This window comes from Suncus etruscus, chromosome 3 (genome assembly GCF_024139225.1).
Source record: "Suncus etruscus isolate mSunEtr1 chromosome 3, mSunEtr1.pri.cur, whole genome shotgun sequence".
NCBI lineage: Eukaryota > Metazoa > Chordata > Mammalia > Eulipotyphla > Soricidae > Suncus > Suncus etruscus.
In genome coordinates this window covers 123,488,770-123,513,244 of record NC_064850.1, presented here as the reverse complement: position 1 = coordinate 123,513,244, position 24,475 = coordinate 123,488,770, and the positions used below count along the sequence as shown (strand labels likewise).

General features: G+C 34.3%; 1 non-coding gene across 1 annotated transcript; it reads left to right on the top strand.

Moving 5' to 3' along the window:
- Positions 1-337: 337 nt before the first annotated feature.
- On the top strand, positions 338-470 carry LOC126005153 (small nucleolar RNA SNORA51). The gene has a single exon (XR_007494327.1). It is a non-coding gene; the product is annotated as a small nucleolar RNA SNORA51 (small nucleolar RNA).
- Positions 471-24,475: the final 24,005 nt, after the last annotated feature.

Sequence of the window (24,475 nt, the reverse complement as noted above, 5' to 3'; positions counted from 1 at the left end):
CCTATTTTCAGTATATTTGATTTTTGATTGAGAAGAGGGCATATTAGGTGATGGGTATTCCCCTGATTTAATGTGAATATGTACCCAAAATACTACAGTGAAAGATATGTAAGCCATTATGGAAAAAAAAATTGTGTTTTTAATCAGAAACTTTCTTTGACTTACATGTATTATTATTATATTAATTATATTATATGTTATGTTATGTCACTATATTATGTTATATTAGTTTACCTTATTATGTTAATCAATTTTGTCCTTTAAATGAATTCTTACTTAAAAAAAAAAAAACAACTTTAGTTTGCCCTGAAGAAAAAAAAAATAAAAGATAAAATAAGGCCTCCCAATTCTTACCACAGGCTGTGTTCTTTACACTGGCTGTATAGAAAGAGGAGGTACAGTAAAGGCACCCCATATACACCTCAACACAGGCCCCTTGCCGGGTATGTATTGTGAATTGGGGGACAAAAAAAAATAGTTAGATGGCTTAATTTTTTACATTTATATTTGCCTGGAAGCAAAAATATTAAAAATTACATTCTCAGTTTCCTTAAGGCTAAATTATTGGGTATTGATTTACATGAAGTAAATTCTCCAAAAATAGAAAGTATATTAGCAAAAGCAATGCTATGATAATCATACCCAATTAAATATAATAATACTCTTAAAACCCCCTTTGACTTGAAAGAAAACAATTTTTATTTAGGTCAGTTATATAATATAGTAAATATTATTTCCTTTGGCAAACACTCATTAATATAAAATTCTCATGAAGAATAATAAATATTTGACTTCCACAGATTTAGAGTATCTAACTAGCAGCAAAAAATAATCAAGGATATATTCTTTAATTTGTTTCTTCCTGCTCTATCGCCAAGAATAAGAACTCATAATCTTTTAATTGTTAACATATTTAACATTTCGAGCTGACAATGAGCACAGGGATTATGATCCCTCAGAAATGTTTTGGGTTCATATTTATTTTTAGGATGTATCTTAACACACGGACCTCAGTGTCTTCATCTATGAAGTGGAAAAATAATGATCTGATTAGATTTGTTGCAAGGAGTACATGAAATATTCAAGGCACATCATTTGTTATGGTGGCATGAAATAATTTCAAATCATTAATATTAAAATTAAATGTTGCATTATGCTTGTCTGTAAACAATGTTCATGCAAATGTTATGGCAATTAGTAATAATAGGAAAGTAACTTTATACACTTCAATATGTTTTCTAACTATACTTCACTTTTGAGATTCGATTGACATCTAATATTTAAATAGTTGCAAGTCTACAGCATAATAATCTGATGTATATGTATTCTGTGAGAAAATCTCACAGAAAATTCTATGTTCTACTCTCTAAATCCCTTTCAAATGTTGAACTGTTTTCTTTTTTTTTTTTTTTTTACTAATTTTTATTTTTTTTATTTTTTTTTTTTGATTTTTTTTTTATTTAAACACCTTGATTACATACATGATTGTGTTTGGGTTTCAGTCATAAAAGGAACACCACCCATCACCAGTGCAACATTCCCATCACCCAAGTCCCAATCTCCCTCCTCCCCACCCAACCCCCGCCTGTACCCTAAACAGGCTCTACATTTCCCTCATACATTCTCAATATTAGGACAGTTCAAAATGTAGTTATTTCTCTAACTAAACTCATCACTCTTTGTGGTGAGCTTCCTGAGGTGAGCTGGAACTTCCAGCTCTTTTCTCTTTTGTGTCTGAAAATTATTATTACAAGGGTGTCTTTCATTTTTCTTAAAACCCATAGATGAGTGAGACCATTCTGCGTTTTTCTCTCTCTTTCTGACTTATTTCACTCAGCATAATAGATTCCGTGTACATCCATGTATAGGAAAATTTCATGACTTCATCTCTCCTGACAGCTGCATAATATTCCATTGTGTATATGTACCACAGTTTCTTTAGCCATTCGTCTGTTGAAGGGCATCTTGGTTGTTTCCAGAGTCTTGCTATGGTAAATAGTGCTGCAATGAATATAGGTGTAAGGAAGGGGTTTTTGTATTGTATTTTTGTGTTCCTAGGGTATATTCCTAGGAGTGGTATAGCTGGATCGTATGGGAGCTCGATTTCCAGTTTTTGGAGGAATCTCCATATCGCTTTCCATAAAGGTTGAACTAGACAGCATTCCCACCAGCAGTGGATAAGAGTTCCTTTCTCTCCACATCCCCGCCAACACTGTTTATTCTCATTCTTTGTGATGTGTGCCATTCTCTGGGGTGTGAGGTGGTATCTCATCGTTGTTTTGATTTGCATCTCCCTGATGATTAGTGATGTGGAACATTTTTTCATGTGTCTTTTGGCCATGCGTATTTCTTCTTTGTCAAAGTGTCTGTTCATTTCTTCTCCCCATTTTTTGATGGGGTTAGATGTTTTTTCTTGTAAAGTTCTGTCAGTGCCTTGTATATTTTGGAGATTAGCCCCTTATCTGATGGGTATTGGGTGAATAGTTTCTCCCACTCAGTGGGTGGCTCTTGTATCCTGGGCACTATTTCCTTTGAGGTGCAGAAGCTTCTCAGCTTAATATATTCCCATCTGTTAATCTCTGCTTTCACTTGCTTGGAGAGTGCAGTTTCCTCCTTGAAGATGCCTGTAATGTCCTGTAGTGTTTTGCCTATGTGCTGTTCTATATATCTTATGGTTTTGGGGCTGATATCGAGGTCTTTAATCCATTTGGATTTTACCTTTGTACATGATGTTAGCTGGGGGTATAAGTTTAATTTTTTGCAAGTGGCTATCCAATTGTGCCAACACCACTTGTTGAAGAGGCTTTCCCTGCTCCATTTAGGATTTCCTGCTCCTTTATCAAAAATTAGATGGTTGTACGTCTGGGGAACATTTTCTGAGTATTCAAGCCTATTCCACTGATCTGAGGACCTATCCTTATTCCAATACCATGCTGTTTTGATAACTGTTGCTTTGTAGTACAGTTTAAAGTTGGGAAAAGTAATTCCTCCCATATTCTTTTTCCCAATGATTGCTTTAGCTATTCGAGGGTGTTTATTGTTCCAAATGAATTTCAAAAGTGTCTGATCCACTTCTTTGAAGAATGTCATGGGTATCTTTAGAGGGATGGCATTAAATCTGTATAATGCCTTGGGGAGTATTGACATTTTGATGATGTTAATCCTGCCAATCCATGAGCAGGGTATGTGTTTCCATTTCCGTGTGTCCTCTCTTATTTCTTGGAGCAGAGTTTTATAGTTTTCTTTGTATAGGTCCTTCACATATTTAGTCAAGTTGATTCCAAGATATTTGAGTTTGTGTGGTACTATTGTGAATGGGGTTGTTTTCTTAATGTCCATTTCATCCTTATTACTATTGGTATATAGAAAGGCCATTGATTTTTGTGTGTTAATTTTGTAGCCTGCCACCTTGCTATATGAGTCTATTGTTTCTAGAAGCTTTTTGATAGAGTCTTTAGGGTTTTCTAAGTAGAGTATCATGTCATCTGCAAACAGTGAGAGCTTGACTTCTTCCTTTCCTATCTGGATTCCCTTGATATCCTTTTCTTGCCTAATCGCTATAGCAAGTACTTCCAGTGCTATGTTGAATAGGAGTGGTGAGAGAGGACAGCCTTGTCTTGTGCCAGAATTTAGAGGGAAGGCTTTCAGTTTTTCTCCATTGAGGATAATATTTGCCACTGGCTTGTGGTAGATGGCCTTCACTATATTGAGAAAGGTTCCCTCCATTCCCATCTTGCTGAGAGTTTTGATCAAGAATGGGTGTTGGACCTTATCAAATGCTTTCTCTGCATCTATTGATATGATCATTTGGTTTTTATTTTTCTTGTTATTGATGTTGTGTATTATGTTGATAGATTTACGGATGTTAAACCAGCCTTGCATTCCTGGGATGAAACCTACTTGATCATAGTGGATGATCTTCTTTACGAGGCATTGAATCCTATTTGCCAGGATTTTGTTGAGGATCTTTGCATCTGCATTCATCAGTGATATTGGTCTGTAATTTTCTTTTTTGGTAGCGTCTCTGTCTGGTTTAGGTATCAAGGTGATATTGGCTTCATAAAAGCTATTTGGAAGTGTTTCTGTTTGTTCAATTTCATGAAAGAGTCTTGCCAAGATTGGCAGTAGTTCCTCTTGGAAAGTTTGATAGAATTCATTAGTGAATCCATCTGGACCTGGGCTTTTGTTTTTTCGGCAGACATTTGATTACTGTTTTAATTTCATCAATGGTGATGGGGGTGTTTAGATATGCTACATCCTCTTCCTTCAACCATGGAAGATTATAAGAGTCCAAGAATTTATCCATTTCTTCCAGGTTCTCATTTTTAGTGGCATAGAGTTTTTCAAAGTAGTTTCTGATTACCCTTTGAATCTCTGTCATATCAGTAGTGATCTCTCCTTTTTCATTCCTGATACGAGTTATCAAGTTTCTCTCTCTCTCTTTCTTTGTTAGGTTTGCCAGTGGTCTATCAATCTTGTTTATTTTTTCAAAGAACCAACTTCTGCTTTCGTTGATCTTTTCGGATTGTTTTTTGAGTTTCCACTTCGTTGATTTCTGCTCTCAGCTTTGTTATTTCCTTCTGTCTTCCTATTCTTGGGTCCTTTTGTTGAGCATTTTCTAGTTCTATTAGCTGTGTCATTAAGCTACTCAGGTAAGCTCCTTCTTCCTTCCTGATGTGTGCTTGCAAAGCTATAAATTTTCCTCTCAGTACTGCTTTTGCTGTGTCCCATAAGTTCTGAGAGTTTGTGTCTTTATTGTCATTTGTTTCCAGGAACCTTTTGATTTCCTCCTTGATTTCATCTCGGACCCACTGGTTATTGAGCATGAGGCTGTTTAACTTCCAGGTGTTAAAGTGTTTCTTCTGAGTCCCTTTGGAGTTCACAAATAATTTTAGAGCCTTGTGGTCAGCGAAGGTAGTCTGCAAAATTTCTATCCTCTTGATCTTATGGAGGTATGTTTTATGTGCCAGCATGTAGTCTATCCTGGAGAATGTCCCATGTACATTGGAGAAGAATGTGTATCCAGGTTTCTGGGGAAGGAGTGTCCTATATATATCCACTAGGCCTCTTTCTTCCATTTCTCTCCTCAGGTCTAGTATATTCTTGTTGGGTTTCAGTCTGGTTGACCTGTCCAGTGTTGACAAAGCCGTGTTAAGGTCCCCCACAATTATTGTGTTGTTGTTGATATTATTTTTCAGATTTGTCAACAGTTGTATTAAATATTTTGCTGGCCCCTCATTCGGTGCATATATGTTTAGGAGAGTGAATTCTTCCTGCTCTACGTACCCCTTGATTAATATAAAATGTCCGTCTTTGTCCCTTACAACATTCCTGAGTATAAAGTTTGCATTATCTGATATTAGTATGGCCACTCCAGCTTTTTTATGGGTGTTGCTTGCTTGGATAACTTTTCTCCAGCCTTTTATTTTGAGTCTATGTTTGTTCTGACTATTCAGGTGCGTTTCTTGTAGGCAGCAGAAGGTTGGATTGAGTTTTTTGATCATTTAGCCACTCTGTGTCTCTTAACTGGTGCATTTAGTCCATTGACGTTGAGAGAAAGAATTGTCCTGGGATTTAACGCCATCTTTATTTCAAAATTTGGTGTGTCTTTTGGGGTAGTCTTGTCTTAGATTAGGTCTTTCAGTTTTTCTCTTAAGACTGGTTTTGTGTCTGTGAAGTTTCTGAGCTGTTTTTTGTCTGTGAAACCATGTATTCTTCCATCAAACCGGAAAGTGAGTTTTGCTGGGTATAGTATTCTGGGTGAAGCATTCATTTCATTCAGTCTTGTCACAATATCCCACCACTGCTTTCTGGCATGAGCGTTTCTGGTGACAGGTCTGCTGTAAATCTCAGGGAAGCTTGCTTGAACATGATTTCCCCTTTTGATCTTGCTGTTTTCAGAATTCTGTCTCTATCTGTGAGATTTGTCATTGTGACTAGGATGTGTCTTGGGGTGGTTTTTCTGGGGTCTCTTTTGGTTGGTACTCTTCGGGCATGCAGGATTTGATCACATATATTCTTTAGCTCTGGGAGTTTCTCTTTAATGATGTTCTTGACCATTGATTCTTCCTGGAAATTTTCTTCCTGGGTCTCTGGGACTCCAATAATTCTTAAGTTGTTTCTGTTGATCTTATCATAGACTTCTATTTTCGTCTGTTCCCATTCTTTGACTAATTTTTCCATTGTCTGCTCATTTGCTTAAAGTTTTTTGTCCAATCTCTCCTGCTGTATGGAATTGTTATGTATCTCATCTTCCACAGCACCAAGTCTATTCTCAGCTTCTGATACCCTGTCCCAGAGCTTATCCATTTTGTCATTCACTTCGTTTACTGACTTTTTCAGTCCTGTTAGTTGACATGTTATTTCAGTTTGGAGTTTTGTGATTTCTGCCTTCATATTTTCTTGGTTCTTATTAGTGTTCTGTTCAACTCGATCCATGGTTTCTTGGAGTCTGTTGAGCACCTTCCATATTGCTAGTCTAAAGTCCTTATCTGAGAGGTTGATTAGTTGTTCAGTCATATCTGGTCCTCAGAATTGTCATCTTCATTCTCTATGTCTGATGCTGGCCTGCGTTGTTTCCCCATTGTCACACTTGTATTGTGGGTTTTCTACGTGTTGTAGTGGTATTCATTGTCTATATGATGTAGGCAGCACACTCCTCTGGCTCCTCCCTTTCTGGATGGGCTGACTTGCCTCTAAGGGAGGGGAGTCCTCCGTGGATGAAGCCTCACACTGGGTCAAATCTTAGGCCCGAGCATGCAACAGAGAAGACAGTCCAGAGAGAAATGTTTGCTTCTGTGATATAGTGCCGTTCTTAGTGTGATTTTTCCTTCTTGTTGCAATGGAGTTCTTTCCTTAGAAAGAGTGCACGGCCGCGTAGCGAAGCGGAGCGGCCGTGCTCCTCTGAGCCTCTTTTTGCCCCACTCGCAAGAGTTTCACGCAAGAGGACAGTAGACAGACATAGACAGGTCACACTCACAGTCTTTCACAGCTGAGCCCTTGAACTGTTTTCTTATGTAAATAAAAGAGATGCTATTTGACCTCATAATGAGTGGAAAAAGCTAATTGTAGAACTTGTTTTACAAATCCACTTTCCTTTTGATCCTATTAATTGTAACATTTCAGAGAAAATACAATATATTTTTAGTTATAAAAATTGAGAATAAGAACTAATAGAATAGTTCCCTCAGAACTTGTTTTTAGTAGCTATGCATTCTATTCTTGTTACTCTTTCTAGTTATATAAGTACACTCAGAGGCTTGAAAACACCTGTAGTGGTATAGAAATGGAAATGTATGTGATGAATTGGGATTCTCATTAAAATGTTTATTTGTCTCCATTTTTTGCTATTCACTTCCACTCATACTTCTCAATTTCAGGGATAAGATTTTAGCAGTTTCTGAGGCTCATTGGCTTTGCACTTGACTACCTAGGTTTGTTTTCCAAATCTTATGTAATCTCTTGAGCCCTACCAGAAGTTATCTCCGAGCACCATTCGGTGTGGCACCAAAGCAAAATAAAATAGATGTTTCTGAAAAAAGTGAGTAAATGAAAAACTCTTTAGTTATTATAAAGTTCCATCACTATAAAATTACTTTAAAGGAATCATGTATCTTGAATTTTCTGCGCATATATTTCTACCTGTTGTTAGGTGGCCCCATTAAGTTATGTAAGGTATTACATGTCAATATCGGACTTACTGAAAATATGTTTTTAATATTTTTCTTTTGTTTTGGGTCACACCCGGCAGCACTCAGGCATTACTCCTTGCTCTATGCTCAGAAATCGCTCCTGGCAGCCTCAGGGAACCATATGGGATGCTGGGATTCCAATAAGGGTCCTTCTGCATGCAAGGCAAATGCACTACCTCCATGCTATCTCTCCAGCCCCTTGTTTTTTATCTTTTTGTTTGTTTGTTTTCGGGCCTCACCTGGAGTTTTCACAGCAAATGCTAGGTTGACACCCAGGGTAATTCCTGGCAGTGCTCAAGCATTGAACCAGAGATATCAGGGACTGAATCTCGATCAGCCACATACACAAACTACAGCAGGAAATCACACCATGCTAAAATTTAAGCTAATTTACTTGCTGGGTATATGAATCCAAATTAAGTACTAATAATGACAATGTTTCAAGCCTTGGACTATATATTTTGTTTACTCTAATTTTCCTTATTGAAGCTCTGTAGATGCATGTATAGGTTACAAATCATGCTTCAAATTAGAAAACTTAATTGTACCATTTAATAATTTGGTCATGTTTTATTCTCATGATCTGAGTTTCAAGAATGAGATTTGTTATAGGACATAATTATTTGTCATTTAAGAAGTTTAAAAAGACATGTTTTATTTATGTGTTGATTCCGTGGTGTGATGTTACCATGTATTATATTATGCATGTTTGCATTTGGGTTTTGCATTTTATGAAGATTAATGGGATGACAGATCCATGAACAACCAGCTCAGTGTGGGCAAACTGTAAATTTTCAATGAATGTCAGTTCATTGGCAAACTGTATTTTTAAATAAAGCATACCAGCTCTACATTTTGTTTATTTATGACTAGAAGATAAAGATTTTGCTTAACTTCTGTCTTTACAAAAAATACTTCTGGAATCCAAAATAATAAAAGGATTGAAAAACTTTGACTTTTTTGGCTCTGAGCAATAAAAAAAAGAGAGAGAAAATAAGATAAATTCAAATTTGCATGTCTGCATGGCTTCTTGCTCCACATTTGGTAAATGTTACACTGAGATATAAAAAAAACTAAGTTATGTGTTTTTGGAAATGCTACTGAGTTACTTGCAAATCTGCACAAACTGCTGTGGCATTTTTATGTGGGTATTAAGTGAAGGTAGAACTCTGGAAACAGTCAAGATCTTGGAAAGAGATATGTGGAGTTCATTCTCACTTACCCCAGGCAGCTCTCAGGGAACAAAGCTTCTGACCTACTTACTGCATTTGCTGTTTCTTACTAGTGAGTCCTTTGTCTCCTTGATCTTCCTAAATGCTTATTTATGCAAATAGTGATTTTAGGAGTAGTTCTGCCACATGGAAGTGGTCAGCCCACCCAAAAAAAAATAAATGAAATGTAGAGGAAATTTAAGATAGAATAACTTATAAATCGCATGCAAGGGCCTGAGCAGTGGCACTAGAGGTAAGGTTTCTGCCTTGCAAGCGCTAGCCTAGGACAGACTGCGATTCGATCCCCAGCATCCCATATATTTCCCGAAAGCCAGGAGCAATTTCTGAGTACATAGTAAAGAGCTTCAATGGGTGTGGTCCAAAAACCAAAAAAAAAAAAAAATTGCATGCAAAACTTTTGATGATCACCATTTGGATAGCGTTGTAATTTAATTTAGTAATATTTTAGATGAGGTAAATAACACTGGAAGTAGCACCTGGTGTGACTATTTACTGTTGTTTATATGAATACAACTGGTTTGGTGGTGAGTGGGCAGCTGAGATAACTATAGATGCTGTCATTGTTTTTGTCATTCAATTGAGGATCTATTTTCTGACAATTAAACTCTTAATAGTTCAGCAAGTTTGCAATGATCACTAAAATAGAAATGTATTTTTTTCTAATGGTTTTTAAACACTATGGCTTCAGTTATAACAGATTTACTTACATTCCATAAAAAATTGTCAACATACTCTAAACAATGATATTATAGTATAAGCAACTTCATTTGTGCTTTGGAAAACTCAATCATTCTCAACATTGAATTCATGTCTTATACATTCAACCTGTCTTGGATTTAAGATTCACCTAGACTACTGGCTTAAAATGAAGTCCATATTCTTCATGATTTTTCTTTAATGTGGTGAGATGCCAAGAGTTTTTACTGTTTATCTGACCCTAGTGAGAATAAGATGTTAAAACTAAGAGCCTACAGCTTGACTTGGGAAAGCATTGCTACTCACTAGTGCAAGAAGAGAGGTAGGTGTTTTAACAATCATAGGTAAATGGATATGCCATAGTAGGAACATATCCATAGATTGCATCTGTTTTCTACAAAATATGTTGTGTTTGTCACCAGAGATAAATAACAATAATATGGAAAATTGCATTACAATTGACCTTTGTTGTAATAGGTACAGATTACCATATCTAAGAGTCAGAAAGATTATACATCCACTCACATTTTGAGAGCTGAAAAGAGAAATCTCTGACTTTAATTAATTCCAAATATATTTGTCATCCTTTTTTACTTCACATGTGAGACATTTCATCATTCTGTAACATAAAATGCTTAATTTCTATAGACTGTCATAAGTGTATTGTGACACAAAGGTAAACAGCCTGCACTCCTCTGGGTTCTTTGGAAACTTCACAAATCATGAAAGAAAAAGCATCAAGCACATACTGACAAGAGATAAAATAAAGAACCTATTAAACTTAGAGCTTCTGATTGAAACTCAAGAAAACGGAGTTTCTCTTTAACTTTACCTTCATACATAGTTTATTTCTGCCTGAGAGACTAAAGAAAATCAAGGTAAAACAAATTATTGAGATGGAAATTCTGCCTTTCCAGACAGAGAATGAGGTCAATGAAGTTCTGTGGGAAAGGTGTTTGTAGAAAAGAGCTTCCATTCTATATCTAAATTGCTTTCCTGTTTGTATTTTGTGGGGAAACCAATGGGGAAAACTTGAATTTACTCCTGGCTCTATGTTCTGGGGTCAGCCCTACCTCATGTGTTCAATGAACCATGTGAAGTATTAGAGTATCTTGGATCTGCTGTAGACAAAATAAGCCCTCTATTACTCTCCAACTTTCCTAAGTGTCTTTATTTATTTTTAAGATTTTTATTTATTTGTTTATTCCTGCATTTTACATTATAACATCATGGTTTATTAGGTTATTCATAACATGCCTATTTTAGACTTTAAGTAAGCCAACGCCAATACCAACATCAGTGTGGCCTCCCAATGTTCCCAGTTTCCCAGCCAAACAAATTTCTTCATATTGTTTGGTAAAATGCAAATAGTTATTCAAAAATTGTCACTAAAAATCAATTTGTAATAATTATGATATCTGTCAACAGCTTTATCAAAGTTCTTGTCTAATGATTTACTGGACAAGTAGCTGCTATTGGAGCCTTCTTTGTGATTGTTTAGGCTCACTGAGCTTCGTGGTCTTCTATGGAACTTTCCGATCAGATTTACTATAATCCTACTTGGATAATACTAGTATAAAATTTGGAAGTTTCTCAAGTTGGGGGACATTGAGTATGGTTGTGGATTGCTGTGTCTTCAGGTAGAAACAAGATTCTGCCTGCTCTGTTCTGAGCATACTCCAGAGTTGTGAGGAACAACTAGTCTACCTGGGAAATTCAATCGCATTGTATTCTTGTTGAGATTAGTTGTGGAACTCTCTGTAAAATATAGACATGCTTATTTATAGATTTAACTCCTCATCCATCACAATTATTTTTATTGGCATGAATATAAATGGATTTGCATCCCTATAACCAAATAAAATATACCTGTTACTAATATTTTCCAAATTTAAAAATTAATTAAAAAAGCAAAAGATTTATTTTTGCTATGGATATTTTGGTGCTATAAGGACCTTCCTAGAATAAAATCTAAAACTATATGAAAACAATGTGAGATTTTAGTTTAGTTTAGTTTAGTTTCAGTTTCATCAATACTTATTTCTGGGTTGGTTTAAGCCCTATATCTTTATAAAAGCCACTTCCATACAAACTACACAATTCCTTAAATGAAATCAATACTTTGCCAGAGACATATTTGGAGGGGTCAGGTATTTTGCTCTATACATTTATAATAGTGTAGAGATATGGTATAATCTACATGGTATAATACTGAATTTTAAAGTACAAAATACATGACAATTTCTTATGGTAAATATTGAAAAGGGAATTGGTATGAATGAGATTTAAAAAACTATATATTCATATATTTATACATATAAATCATTTTCTTTTTCTCCTACATGAGGCAGTATACTCTTAAGAGATTTTCTGACTGTGATATTTCTTCCATAAGCAGAACTAGGATTGTATTATTGGGAAGAGAATAGTCTGTTCATGAGAGGCTGGTTAAATATAGCTACTATGGAGTCTTTAATTCCAGGTCTCAACGATCCTACATGGGTGAATAGCATTGCTATGGTACATAATAGCTGTTGTTACGGGCAGAGAAAATTTTAGCTACTAGATAAAACATAAATTCGGGTCAGTACTTCAGCACAGACATAACACACAAAAAATGTTATTAGCTAGCTTTGAAGTTTTCTTAACTTGTAGTCCTTTAAATTTTTTAATTAATTTAGTTTTTAAGAGCAAATTTGATAAGTGATGTTACAAAACAACCTTACATCAACATCATAAAATGTTCAACTCAGCACAATGAAGGGTAAGGGAAAAACCACATAAATCAGAGTATTAAGATTATTTATACATATTTTATTAAAAATTTGAACACTAAAAGTATTTAGATTAAAATAGTTACATTCCTTATACTCCCATAAAATATAATAGAGTTCCAGTTCAAACTAATTTTTAATGTGCTGCTTGTTTCATTGTTCCATTTGATTATAAACTTTGAAGTTGATTTCCCAATGTAAAGAAGGTGTATCTTCATGCACAATTTTCAATCATGTTCATGCATCTTGGAAACCTTTACACTTTTATTTCAATAGAAAGAATGAAAGGATATAAAAAATTCCTCAATATAGTTTCTAATTTCTTTACTACGAGACTTGTGTAGAATAATAGTTTAAGAAATGCAAAAAAATGAGATGAAAATGTCACTTAAATTTTTACGAAAAACATATTTACTCGGATTCATTATTTTATAGCAAATTAAAGCATATTCAATTTTCTGCTTATAGATAATGATGAAGGAATATAATTAATCTAAAATAATCTAAGCAATTTGCCCAAAAGTGGTGGTCAAGGGAAGGGAATGAGTTACTCAAATCACTGGTGATGTGGGATTTTGGAAACTCAGCTCTGTTCCTTGACTTAACTTTGATTGAAGATTGAGCTTTCCACAACCTGTCCCCCTATCAATGAATGTATCAGCACCTGAGATTCTTAGAAAAGTCTATTTCTGGAAGATGCAAGACCTTTCAAACCAAGGACTTTGTCTCAAGGACTTTCTAAGGGCCCTGTTGAATTAGATTAAGACACTTTAACATGGTATTTTTTCCCTTCCTTTTTATCTTCCTCTCCCCATCACCCCTGCCTCCTCCTGGCCACTTCCTTTCTTCACTCTCCTGTTTCCTTCTCTCTCCATTCTATTCTCTTTTTTAAATTTGTGTGTGCCCTCTCAGACTTCTTGAGTTCCCTTCCCATTTTTGCCCCTGAATTTTTCTCAACACATCTTTAACTTTAAGTTTCGGTGACTAGGCGCAGAATAGTCTCACTCATCTATGGGTTTAAGAAAAATGAAAGACATTCTTGTAATAATTTTCAGAGACAAAAGAGAGAAGGGCTGGAAGTTCAAGCTCACTACATGAAGCTCACCACAAACAGTGATGAGTGCAGTTAGAGAAATACTGCATTGAGAATTATCATAACAATGTGAATGAATGAGAGAAGTAGAAAGTCTATCTAGAGTACAGGTAAGGGTGGGATGGGGAGGAGGAAAATTTGGGACATTGGTGATGGGAATGTTGCACTGGTGAAGAGGAGTGTTCTTTACATGACTGAAACCCAACCACAATCATGTTTGTAATCAAGGTGTTTAAATAAAGATATTAATTTTAAAACAAAGAAGTTTTGGTAAATTTATTTTCCCTAATATTCCCTGAAAATCACCAGCTTTATGTTATCTTTTGGATGACCATTTACTACCCATCTCTCTACTCATCAAAATTAGATAAGTTTTGAATTTTAATCATATTTTAGAAGGAAAGAAAAAGGAGTATTTGCATAAGCCCTCATAACTTAGCCATGTATGATACCTCATTTGTTTCCAATACCACTGAATCACTCTACTTTTAGAAAATCTAAATCTCTAGAAAACACTAAAATCCTGATTCAGTCTGATTTTCAACAAAGAACCCCTCAAGAGGATGGTTGGAATGCAGAGAGGATACAGGTAGAATAGAAAGCAGAAATGTAGAAATGTATCTGTAAAAGGTAGGAGGGAGTGCTGAAGGGTGGATGATAGTCAAGAAAACGATTCACTATCAAGCCTGCATTTCCAGTGAGAGAGTAGAGTTGAATCATTTGGGGAGTTGTTTGGAAATGTTTTAGAACTGAGTATTTTCAACATGTTTATGATCTTTTGCTGATTCCTGCTTTTCAAAAATATCAATTACCTGAAACATGAATATATACTGGGGTATTGGAGGAAGCTTCAGATTCAAAAATGCAAGGGGAGATGGGTATTATTCCAAGAAGAAATTATGTGTCTTTTGAAGACTGGGTGGGTCTCAGAGAGTCTTCAGTAAAACTTCTCTCTATTTCTAGTCAGCTTCTAAAGGCTGGAATTCTTCCATTTTCAGACTCCTGCTATTCCCAGAATTCTTTCATGCTGTACCTTCTTTATCTTTCTACACTTGTATAGTGATGGTATAATAAAAGTGAACCATGAACCATGTCTACATTACTGTGCCTTTTCTTAACTAATATTTTTCTATTCAATGTCGGGTATAGATACAACTGTGTCACATTGGGTGAAACAGAAGCTTTTATGCCAATACCTATATTTATATAGATAAAAATGTTAGTGTAACGTAAGCCTCTTCTTCCTAAAATCTCACTCTACTATACCTGAAAATTATTTATTCTTAGTTCATAGAATCAAGGTTAAAAATATCAAGCTCTCTATTAATGAGTTAATTTAAAAAAAATTGAATTTACATGTCATTGAGTGTCAGGATGAATGTCTGAAAAACTTAAAAGAAAAATAAAGTAAGGAAAAGTTATTTCATTGATAAACATAAATTTGGTTAGGTATGTCAGGCTTACAGTCCTATTTACAAATTATTCATATGAAAGCTACTATTTATATAATCTTATAGGATATAAAATAAAATGTATAAAAAGCATATCTGTTATGAAAATCTAAATTTTCTAAAAAAATCCATGATTGTAATAAAAATATTATGACATAATATCACTAGTAGTTAATAACAGTGAGCTGAAAAGATAGTACTTGAAGTAAAGCACTTGCCCAGCATGCAGCTGACCCAAATTTGATACCTGGCCCTTGTATAATCCCTCAAGTACCTCCGAATATGACCCCTAAATATAGAACCCAGAGTAAGACCTGAATAACACCAGGTGTGTCCCCAGCAAGACAAAAGAAATAAATGAATTTAAATTTCACCAGAAAAGTTTTATAGGAGAAAAAGAGAAGAGTTGGTATAGAATGGAAAAGAGAAAGAAGTTTCAAAAATAAAAATGGATTTAGTTGAGATACAATCACGGTTAGCAGAGAAAGGTAAGAACTTACAAAAGTTTTATGTTACAATAAAAGAGCCATAACAACTTGTCAGATCAATATCTATCTACAATTGATCTTAATGGTAAAGTTTTCTTGAATGATTAAAAAACTGAGAAATAAGAGATCATCACTAAGAGATGATCTAATTAATCAATGTAATCATGGTGAGGAGGAAAGGTGTAGACCCTGAACATGTTAATATGTTTTGGTTGTGTAGAGATATTGGTTTCACATCACTGATCTGGAAATTTAGGGAAGATACAGAGATGAAAGTATCAATGTGCTTTTCTCTGCTTGTCCCCTGGAGACCGGGGGATGCTGCTCAGTTGCTAGGAAATCTCTGTGTCAGGTACCAAGCATCCATTTATTCCTAGGCAGTGCTTTCTAAATTACAGGCTTTCCTATTTGACAAAGTTTGGGTTCATAATTTTCCTCAGCGAATACATTCAGTCAACTGGCTACTACAATATTTTTAGACCCTTATTTTTATCAGCAAAACCCCTTCTTACTAACATAAGATATTTCATGTGAGTCACCATGAAAGGCATAAATAAACCCATAGTGTGCTACAGAGATTTCTTGTCTTATCCTTTGGGGTAGAGAAATAGGTATTCTGGCTTATTTCTAAAGGTTCTATTAAGTTAAATACAAGATTTTAACCTCCCAAAAGAAAGTAGTTCAGAGAAATGGCATTATTTAAATCTTTTACATAACCAAAAAGTTATGAAAGTACTTTCAGTGCTTGGAAGAAAGTAACAATAACAATTGCCTTCCTGTCCCTCCAGGTGAGTTGAGTATTTTACATATAAAATTAAAAAGTGGAATTAGTTTGATTATAAGGTGACTATTATAGAAATTATATTAAAAATTTTAATAAAGTTTTAAAAATGTTAAAATTAAAAAACAATAAATGAAATGTAATGTAAACAATGATCCTCTTTGTTTTAGGCTTCAATTTTGGGGGGGTGCATATCCCATGATGATACATGCAACTAATTCTGTTCTCAAAAAACATTCTTATTTATTATCAGAAAATATACAAAGTACTGAGGTTTGTTTGTGAATAAAGTCTCAATTTAATCATTCCATTTATTTTCTTCTCTTTCCCTACCTCTTTCCACTACCCTGGTCATTTTTCTTAGGAAGGGGTAGAGATAGGAGTATATACTGGAGGATATTAGAAAGAAAGCTGGGACAAGCTGTATGAGAGATACAGATGACAGTATTGTTTTGCATTTGCTTTTTTGTGTGTTTCTTTACCACATTGATTAGCAGAATTTTTAGTAGAAAATGTCCAAATGTAACTGCATAAAAACAGGATTTGCCATGTTGCCCCTTTCTCTGTAGTTTCTCAGGTGTCCCCCACACCAGAAGTACATCATTTTCAGTGACATCTAACACATCTTTGTCTCAAGTCTAATTAAGGCCTAGATCTTCTAAAGACAACTAGCAAGCCACTTGTCATCATCAGCAGACTAAATTGGAGTTAATCTAAAATTCAGAGAATTTTAGACTCTCACACTACTTTTCCAAACTGTGATTTTGTGGTAGGAGTGATAGGACAGTGATAGGGGGTTACCTTCCATACTTCTAACCAGGATTTAACCCACAGTCTCACAAATCATTACTTGAACCCCAACAGAAGATGGAGAAAATGAAATTTTGGTGTGTATTGATAAAATGTTTGATTGTCTCAATGTCTCACATTTTAATTATTAAAATAAGTTATGAAATAAAGTTACTAAATTGACAAGCCACAGCAATGATATAATACAGAGTACCATGCTAAGAATTGTTATACTATTTTTTGTTGTTGCTGCTGTTGTTATTCCAAGTGGAAATATTCTCCATACAACAATATACAACTTACTTAATAAAATGTATTTAATCTTGGCAGAAGATTAAGCCAAGATTAAGCCCCAATCACTGCCAAATGTGATCTCAAATCCCCAAAGATAGAGTGTGACTTCCTTTCCTCATAATAATTTGAAGCAATAATGCTGCATCTCAGAAAGAGTACATTAAAGTCACCAATATCTTACAAATATTCCTTCCATTGAATTACCATTTTATAGATTTATGTACTTTTATTTCATCCTTATACATTTAAAATAATATTACAGGGGCCCAGAGAGATAGCACAGTGGTGTTTGCCTTGCAAGCAGCCGATCCAGAACCTAAGGTGGTTGGTTCGAATCCTGATGTCCCATATGGTCCCCCGTGCCTGCCAGAAGCTATTTCTGAGCAGACAGCCAGGAGTAACCCCTGAGCACCGCCGGGTGTGGCCCAAAAACCAAAAAAAAAAAAAAAAAAAAAGAGTAAAAAAGTAATATTACAGGGCCATAGAGTTAGTACAGCAGTATGATTGCCTCGCATATGCTCAACCTGGGTTTAATCTCAACACCCAGCTGGTCTACTGAGCCTCAACAGAAGTGATCACTAAGTGCAAAGCCAGGTCTAGGTTCTGAGCACCACAAACTACAGTCCCAACTAAAAATATAATTAATTCAATTATATCATCTTCTCTCTCTACAGAAAAAAATGCTGTAAGCTATTTTCAAAAAAAAAATATCATGAGGCACTACTAATAATGCTTTTCAGGTCAAAGAGTTTAACCTAAGAGAAGCTAAATTTCTTTGGTATTAATTGTAAATTGTATGAAGAATATTTCCACCTGTAATAACAACAGCAGCAACAAAATGAATAGTATAGCTTCAATTCTTAGGATACTACTCTGTATTATATCACTGCTGTGGTTTGCCAATTTAGCAATTTTATTTCATGACTTCTTTTAATAATTAAAATGTGAGACATTGAGGAGATGCAAACATTTATTATACACACCATAATTGCATTTTCCCTGTCTAATGGCCCAATAATGTCTCTGCATCACCACTACATTTCAACACTCACCATCCTTAGGAAGCTCTGCTGTTAGTCTCATCCACAATCTAAGCCACCAGACACATAAATACCCAACTGCATTGCCTAGCCTAAGGTAATGCATAGAATTTTTTCATACATCTAAAAAATAATAAAAACAAATAAATTTAAAATAAATGCAATTAATTTAAATGGAAAAATACCTATAGAGAGCATGGTGAGAATTTTTCTTGGATACACAGATATGGAAAAGAATTGGGAAAAAGGCAACAATGAATGGTGTTTACTGAATAACAACTAAATGCCCAGCCTTCTATGGGAGGCATTCTATTTCAACATTGCCACTCACCAAAAATAGCACCAAAGACTTGATTTTCCATTTGAAAAAAGCCAAATCCGAGCAATTGAGGGCAAGTAAGCTTGAGGTGATAAATTTTGAGTAGGGGGGTTGTATCTAACCTTAAAGTATCTGACCTTGGTGAAATAAAGTACCATCTATTTCATTCAATTGCAAAGTGGTTATAGGAGAAATAATCTGTCACTAGAGAGAAATTGCAGATATTAAATTCTCCCCAACAATTACTGCTTTACTGTATAGAAAAAGATAAGTGGTCAGGAATAAAAGATTTTCACAGCACATTACAGAGAACAAATTATTGATCAGAATCTAATGGATCTAATGTTTATTCTTGTCTATTTTCTACAGGAAGCTTTGCATCACTTACAAAACCACTCCTTTACTCATCACCATTTTGTAATAATTTCTTTCATCTTTGTTTTCTTAGAGGAAGGAATTATGCCCTCTTTAGAACTTCTTAAAAGATCCAAGCTTAGAGATAGTATATTGCTGTACTACAGATTATATCGCAAAGCTATGAAATGAATTCTTTTAACAGTTATTTTTTATCCTTGGACAATAATTCATAGTAATCAAATGACTTAATATTTTCAGAAATAGTTTTATTTTGCTTTTATTTGTTTATAGTTCAGGGAAAGTGGCTCACACTTGTCAATGCTCTGTAGACTTATGCTTGGTTCTGTACTCGGGGTTTATATCTAGTGCTTTTTGGTTTGCTGGCAATTTTTGGTACTATAAATTCAAACCAGAGTTGAACTCATTTGAGGAAAAGCCTCAATTCCATTAAATGCCTCTGCTCTCCTATTTTTAGATTTTAAAATACATTTAATACTATAGATACAAGAGATATAAAATTCTGAGCTTTTGAGTGGTTGCTAAAACAGGACAACTGATCAAGCATCAGTGAAGTGCATCCTTCCTTTCATACTTCAGAAGTCCACAATGAAGTCCCCACTTCTGCCTGAGATCTAGGAGTGATTATTGATAATAGACCAGAATCAAATCCAAATCCTGTAAAAAGTGATAAACACTTTAATTGTACTAAGAAACAAAAATTTAAAAAAGAAACATAAAATGTTCTGGACTGGAGTGGAACTACAGAGGTTAAAGTGTAGTGCTTTCATGAGTCTGACCCCAATGCCATCTAAAGCATTTTGTGATATCCTGAGAGTCACCTTCAACACCAGTGGATGGGGCCAGACACAAACTAATATTTAGACTGACTTTATTGGGGAAAATATCATATTAACTTCAGACAGGTCAGTTTAAAAATCACTGTCTAAAATATAACAGGGAAAAACTACATATCTAAAGGTGAAAAATCACATTCTTGTTCTAAGTTAGAATTAAGTAAACACATCAATTAAGGACATATTGTCATTAAAATATTCCTCTTATTTATCTCTACTCTTGCATATATGTGTATTTAAATGAATACTTGAATTTTTGTTTTGTTTTGTTCTGGTTTGGTTTTGGTTTTTGGACCACATCAACTGACATTCAGGGGTTACTCCTAGCTATGCACTCAGAAATCGCTCCTGGCTAGAGGGACCATATAGGACACCAGAAAGGATCGAATTGAGGTCCATCCTAGCCATCCACTTGCAAGGCAAATGCCCTACCTCTGCTCTATTTTTTGGCCCCTGAATACTTGACTTTTGATAATGTAATATTTGAGCAAAAATTGGAAGGAGATATATGTGTGTGGTTGTTCAAAACTCTGCCTGTGCAGAATACAGGCTGGAAACATAAGTAACTAATGCATATACATTTCTTGACAAATTTTTCATCAAGATCAATGTCATCATACCTTGATTAAACTGAGAAAATTTGATGAGAGTGTTTGGAGATAAGTTAATACCAGCGAATTAAAATCAGGCTATTGTGGAAAAATATTGGAGATTCTGTCTTTGAGATCTAAAATAATAGATTTCCCACTTATGGAGATAGAAAACATAGGGAGAACATTGTTGGAGAGGTATAAAACACTCACTATAATCTCTGAAGATTGTGATCTAGATTTCTTGTTTTATGAAGAATAGAGAAAACTTACTGGTTAGCCAAGACCATATGGCTAGATGGAGGATGAACACATTCAATTCAATGTTCTAGTTCTAGTCTCTCAGTGGAAAATTATATATGACCCAGGGAATGACATTGCACTTCTGAGATAATATTGATGAACTCTTACCAGGAAAATTTATGATTGGGGTTTGAACTTCTCAGAGTTTTAATTACTGTTGTATGGTTCTGACTAGTTTTATGGTTAAGATAAACATTTGACCTCTGCAAAAGTGACTTATTAAATATATTCTCTTCAAATATTCAAAGAATTTGCCAGATACTTTGTCTTCTGCTTCACATTTTTGACTTTTACTATTTTTGATACAGTATTGAAAATGTCCATTTTTAAAATATAAAATATTAGCTGAGAGTCATTTGTAATGACTATACCATCAATCTACTGTGTATTATTTGTTGTTTTGTTGATGTGAAAAATATTTAACCTAAAGGTAAAATTTATTTTTTCAGGTATCGTATTCTTTTTATTTCCCCTTACAGTCATATATTTATTATATGAAGCTTTGTATTATACACAAAGCAGTACTTACTATGGTTTGGGTAATCTTAAGCACTCCGATATAAGCCAAAATGATAATTGTATAAATTAGAATTGAAATGAGAGGGTAGATGATTTGTGTATAAAACATAATGATGTAAAATTATTCACTCACAACAGGCATGCTTTGTCTTTCTGTATATTCATTCATCATCGGGAATCATCTACATCAGCACAACAGTTCAGACTTTCGGTATTCAAGTAATTTATGGTGCTTAGAATTACTTGCATTGGCAGTGTACTTTTACAAGTTTTAAACAGATGGTTTTATATCAGAGATTTTTATAAAGATAGAGAACAAATAGGAATAAGTTTTTTATGGCCAAATTGTCTTTCACTGTATGAATTTCTGCCAACTCAAGCATATTGAGTGTATTTCGCTTGAAACTCTATTTCATAACTTATGACAATAGTATGTCACTTTCAAAGATTACAATTGCTTTGCATATCCAAAAACATTTGAAATTGTACAATAACCTATTTGTTAACTTATTTTGCATGAATTTTCAGGATAATTACTCTTGAATTTCATTGCAAAAATCTCCATGGCTGAGATCACGGGCAAGGTTTTTTGATGAGTTATTTGCAGACTGCTAGAAAACAGGCTATTCTATATGTGGTGTTAAGTTCTTTGTTGAATGAAAAGCATTTGTAGTCTCATAGGCCAGTGAAATAATATCATAAACAGGAAAATATACATATTCTATATGAGAAGATTTTTAATTTTTCTTAATTTAGATTACCTAGAGGAAGATGTTTAGTCTAAAGTCAAAAACCTTACAGTTTAATCAAAAGAAACTAATGTTGGTTTTCTTGTGTCAGAAGTTTAAAAAATTCATCACTATAATAAACTAATTTAGGAAAGTGAGGGTCACTAGCACCTTTAGTGTAATATAAATAATAAATTATACAAAAGTATAAGAATGTAAATTTATTTTTACAAAGATATTAGTGTGCAATAACTGAACAAGGAAAGCTTAAACACTGTTAATGACTCTGAAAAGTAAATAAAGTTATTCATAAAATTACAATTGGCATGGCTTCCTGGAAAAACTGTTAATTTTTTAGAATATTTGGGTTATGTATAAAAAAATCTGTAGTGGCAAAGATAATGTATTGTGGACATTAACACATCCTATATTTAAAATTGATCCAGATAATGATGAATGTGAAATATTTGCTGTTGAGCTTTCTTAATATTAATGCTTTAATATTAAAGTAAATCTTAAAAATATACTTTCTGACAAAAATGTTATTAGAAAAGTCATTTTTGTGCTGTAATTCTCTCTCTCTCTCTCTTTCTCTTTCTCTCTCTCTCATCTAATCTTGCCATGCAAGGAACTCTGAGAAGTAGGCCACCATCTGAACAAGTGAAAAATGTAGATAGAACATACACCAGCACCGCACTTCAGTCAAGAAGGCTACTTCAAGACTTCATTTCAAATTATCAGGGGCACATTATCTGGGTACACAACAAGAAGCAATTATTGGTTTAATTAGCCAGCATTCACCACATCACCCTCTTTTTCTTTGTTCCATTGCCAGGCAATTTTCTACAATCATTAAGCAAAGGGAACTATAATTCCACAATGACCTAATCTACAGCTCTTTGGTATCACATTGGAATATTTTAAAGTTATTTATGATTTTCTTGACAAAGAATTAATATTCCATTGTGCAGTAAGTACTTCAGACCTAAAACTTCAAGGTCATTGCCATATCCTAAATCTTTATTAATTTAGTAATCAACTAGTTTTAATTTTGGATATATATTTGTTATAAAACTGGGTAAAATATGAACTTTTGTCCTGTTTTAAATTATGTAAGTAATTTATACATATTTTTCAATAATGCTATTGAAGCTAATCCTTAAAAAGTGAAGCTATTTTTTAAAATAGAATTTACTGAAAAACACCAGGAGACAATCTGCCTCTTAATTTGAGACTATAAATTTTATTTCTATCTTTTCCTTAGATAACTTGTGAACTGCAGTTGGTCCAGTAAATTATTATATCACAACTGTTAACCATTGACTTAAGTGAATCCTTAAAATTTAACTTACAATCTTCCTATTCTGGCAATACAAAATTAGATTATGTTCAAAGACATAAAATAATTTCCTCCAAGATGACATAGTTAATATAAGTGTCCCTATGGGACAAGAACATGAAGTAGAGGACACAAAAAATTTATGAAAATGATCATCTGTATTAAGTAATTAAGGTCACACATTGGACCATAAATTCTTCGGCAAAGAATTTCCAGGGAACAGTGGAAAAATTCTAACCTCATTATCTCTTGTGGCCATATTATTTTCAAACTTTTCTCAAGTGAACATGTTATGTGGTTTATGAGGTTCACATTTATCTTTGAAGCAGATGATGTCTACTGTATCACACTCAGTGCCACATGCAATCACTCTCTATCCTTGTCAATGTCATCCCCCATGTCTCTAACTCTTCACCTTGATCTCTTCAGTTCTTCTGGATGAGGATGGGTTTGTAGCTTGTCTATTGTCTCGTCCTTGGCTTTGTTTCCTCATTCCAAAGAGGAGTGAAATAACAACTCAGATGCCATATTCATTCTGTCAACATTGCATCCTATAGTCCCATTTAGCTTGTCCTATTGTCTGTCCCATTTAGCTTGCAGAAAATGCAAAATTTGTTATTTTTTTTTCCTTTCTTTTTTTTTGAGAAATTTTATTTCTCACTGCTAAATATTTTTAATAATATCTTTGTTAAAACATCTTGTTTAAATATTATTGTAATTGGGTTTCAGTCATGTAAAGAACACCTCCCCTTCTCCAGTGCAACATACCCATCAGCAATATCTCAAATCTCCTTTCTCCTCACTCCACCCCCACTTGTACTCTTGACAGGCTTTCTACTTCCCACATTCATTCACATTGTTATGATAGTTATTAATGTAGCTATTTCTCTAACTGCACTCTCACTCTTTGTAGTGAGCTTCATTATTCTGGTCTATCTCTCTCCCTCTGAATTATTTCATTCAGCATAATAGATTCCATGTACATCCATGTATAGGAAAATTTTATGACTTCATCTCTCCTGATGCCTGCATAATATTCCATTGTGTATATGTACCACAGTTTCTTAAGCCATTCATTCCTTGAAGAACATCTTGGCTGTACCCAGAGTCTAGCTATTGTAAATAGCGCTGCAAAGA